This window comes from Prunus mume, linkage group LG5 (assembly GCF_029339155.1).
Source record: "Prunus mume cultivar Tortuosa linkage group LG5, ASM2933915v1, whole genome shotgun sequence".
NCBI classification, from domain to species: Eukaryota; Viridiplantae; Streptophyta; class Magnoliopsida; order Rosales; family Rosaceae; genus Prunus; species Prunus mume.
The window spans coordinates 27,505,022-27,508,824 of record NC_142702.1 but is presented as its reverse complement, the minus strand read 5'-3'; the positions used below and the strand labels follow the sequence as shown (position 1 = coordinate 27,508,824).

Genomic DNA, 3,803 nt, shown 5'->3' with positions numbered 1-3,803 from the left:
TGAAATGAACCGGCAACGCGGTCAGCCATTCTTTGACTTTTTTTTTTCTTTCTTTTTGTGATTATCTTCCTCTAAAATTGGAACTTTATAATTTTATAATACACAAACTATAGGCGTTTGGTGTGCATAAAGAAACACATGTGAAATGAATTCAAATATCCTTCTCAGGGGAAGATTTCTATCTCAAGTTCGGTAACACTGAGAAAGGACTATAAATATCGTTTTATTTGTTTTCTTGTGTTTGGTTTGTGCAGGAAATGAAAACATAATGTGTATTGATTTTCAATTATACCCTAAATTAGAAATATGCAAAAGGTAACATAATGGTATGGCTTGTTCTTAATCTGCCTATAACACCTTGCAGGCCCTACAACAATAACAGAGCATCCAAAAAATCATCATAAAAACATGATTATATCAAACTTACAGACAATAATGAATTCACTTTGCCAAATTCAACAATTGAAATTAGAATCTGAATAAAATATATATCAAACTTATACAACATTGACAACGACATTTGCTAAGATTGCCACAACAATTGGCTTGGGCCAAAAAAAGGTTCCAAAATAAACAACTCACAAAAACAATTGGGTCTTAAAATTACATTTGTGCAACGGTTAAGATGTCCTCAACGTTTAAATTCCAATACCAACGTTAGAAAATAAATCGATAACATACAAGCAAATCCCATTTCTGTATCAAAAATAGCTTGGATAAAAAACACAGAAACGATTCTTTTGACAACGAAATTCATCTCGCGCCAATAAAACGGTAAACGCAATCAGATCTTTAAACAAAAAATTAGATAGATACATGTATAATACATCAATGGGCGAAGAACGAAGAAATAAATGAGGGAAAAATAAGATGAATGCAAGAGAGAGTCACTCACTCCTCCCCATGGCGAGCTCCTGATTCTCCTCCTCCTGTTTGCGCTTCCGGTAAGAAACCCACGCCAGAACCCTATTGCGGGCTTTTTGTACTCGGTGCTCCATACATTTCAGTTCGGGTCGACCCAGGTTCAATTTTTTTTTTTCCTTCACGTCGGGCTGTCTACTCATCTGGCGTGCTGGCTGGCTTGGCTTTGCGACACGTGTCAACTAAATCAGACGTGGGGAAATCAGACCATTTTACGGTATTTGCATTTCCTCACTGCTCTCTGTGGACTGTTCAATCAGAAGCCAGAGGTTTCCAGAAGAAAGAGACCATCAAACAACGGAGATGAAAATCCACCACGTTGCTTGCTTAGAGGACAACTACGCATACCTGTGAGCCAAAATCCCTCTTTTCATCTCAATTTCTGATTATCGTTTTTATCAGGGTCTTTCTACTTTCTAGCATAATTAATTTAATTGTAAAATTGTAATTGTTAATGGTGATTATGGCTTGCTGGGTTTGGATTAACAGAATCATTGACGAGAGTACCAAAGAAGCTGCAGCTGTGGATCCAGTTGAGCCTGAAAAGGTTCTTAAAGCAGCTCAAGAACATGCGTTGATATCAAGCTCGTCCTCACCACTCACCACCACTGGTGTGTAAATGTTTGCACGTTTTCATCAAATTTACCATTCAATCACTTATATTCACACCCGTGTGCTTTATTTCTGCATACCCATTACTCATATTCAACTGCAACATAACATGTCACTGCAAAATTATTATATGTATTATATTTGTTTTGGATATAAGTGCCAGCAAATAGGTACTTGGGGTTCATATCTTACTTGGGTAATAATCTGACAGGCCAAGATTGTATTGAGCATCTTAGTTTGGGTAAATGTAAAGATTAGACTTATGGGTTAGTTGCCTCTGTTTTAAGTGTTTTTGCTGCTGCATTGATGTGGTAGGGATCACGCTGGTGGAAATGAGAAGATAAAGCAGCTGGTGCCGGGGATTAAGGTATATGGTGGTTCTATTGATAATGTAAAGGGCTGCACTGATAAGGTGGACAACGGTGATAAGATTTCTCTCGGGGCTGATGTTCATATATTGTCTCTTCACACACCTTGGTATGCATCTTCCTTGCAGATTTGTCTTTCATTAATGTGTAATGTTCTTAAGTCTGCTATACGACTGATATTTTTTTAGTCTCTTTGGAGTTTGGACTAATCCGTTACCTCTTTTTGGACTGTAAAGAGCAACAACAGCATATTATTGCCTTTCTGGCACACAAATGTTCTCAAGTTTTTCTTTTGTTTGGGATTAAATGCATCATAGTTCTTTAACAAAAGATATCCTTGATCCTTTATAGCATGATATGATAGAGAATTTGAATCTAAACCTGGCAAGAAAAAGAGGGCTATAGGACCGTGATCATTAGATTAGGTATTGCTTCCATGCTATCTTAGCTTAGATGATTTAACTTTATGTATGTCTTTCCTTTTTATGTTTTTAATTATATTCTTCTCCTGAACTTGCTCTCACCAGCCACACTAAAGGTCACATAAGCTATTATGTGACTAACAAAGAGGGAGATGACCCAGCTGTTTTCACTGGAGACACACTGGTAAGTTGAGTGAAGGAGCTTTACTTTCTTTGAAATCTGAAATCAGTGACAGATGTCATGAAAGGCCTCTTAGGGTACCTGGTTTCCGTAGTCTTAAGTTTATTTGAATGTGTTGTGCTGGAGACATGGGTTATTGTCTTGCAGGATGAAGTCGATGTCACATCTGTCCCCCTATGTAGTAATGCCAAATACTTAGAAGTTTGGAATACCGAAACCTTTTTTATGTTCTTAGGAACATTTAGGCTGTAATAGGGTGGTTCTCTGAATCTCTTTTAATTTACTAGATTTATGTCTATTTATAAGGATGCAAGCAGTTAACTGTGGTTCCTGCTCTATATGTAGTTTATTGCGGGTTGTGGTAAATTTTTCGAAGGAACAGCAGAACAGATGCATCAGTCGCTATGTGTGACTTTGGGTTCATTGCAAAGCCAACACGAGTTTACTGTGGCCATGAGGTAAAAGAAGATTCTGGATTTCTTTGTGTCTTGAAATTTTACTCAATGACGGGACATTATTAATTGATGATGTTTACAGGCCCCAAAGTTTGATGTACTTAAACAATGCAATCTATTTCCTTCTCCTGATCAAGGATGAATTGGGTTGTTTATTTTCCAATTTAGTTCCAATGATTATCATAGTTTATAACTGTCATATTCATTCAATTGTTGTTGTATATGCTGTATGTCTTTCAGTCCGTAAGGCAAAGGTAATGATTTGATTGGTATTGCTCCAGTACACAGTGAAGAACTTGCAATTTGCTCTGACAGTTGAACCAGACAATGAGAAAATAAAGCAGAAGTTATCATGGGCACAGAAGCAGCGGGAAACAGGCCTCCCCACAGTTCCTTCAACCATTGAGGAAGAGATGGAGATGAACCCTTTTATGCGGGCTGATCTACCAGAGCTTCAGGTTTGCGTATTCTCCTATAAGTTGATAACCATATCATGGTTTTCAATTGAGAAAAAAGTAGTAAGTGAATATTTGGAAACTGATGTAGCACAGTTTGTTACTAAATTTGAATTGAAATGATTAAGAAGTTGGTATTGTATTGTTCCATGTTTATACAACTTTCGGTTTTTGCCAACTCTAGCATGACCAACTGCAGCATGCTCGCTTTCAATAGCCAACTCGCGCCATGTTTATACAATTTCTTTGGTTTCAGACAGAGAGTTAACTTGACAAGTATTCTTTTATAACCTCAGTGAGGAACAGCGCAAATAAGATTTTCTATTTGAATGGATAAAATTTAGAAGAAGACCAAGGGCAGTGAAGAGCTTATTAGCAACATCTTTATG

At 37.2% G+C, this 3,803-nt stretch overlaps 1 pseudogene across 1 annotated transcript; it reads left to right on the top strand.

Annotated features, from left to right (window-relative positions):
- Positions 1-1,162: 1,162 nt before the first annotated feature.
- Positions 1,163-3,575, top strand: LOC103333114 (hydroxyacylglutathione hydrolase cytoplasmic-like; annotated as a pseudogene). The gene is made up of 6 exons (XR_016127532.1): positions 1,163-1,271; positions 1,411-1,532; positions 1,849-2,010; positions 2,429-2,507; positions 2,850-2,962; positions 3,241-3,575. The product of XR_016127532.1 is annotated as a hydroxyacylglutathione hydrolase cytoplasmic-like (transcript).
- The last annotated feature ends 228 nt before the right edge of the window (positions 3,576-3,803 follow it).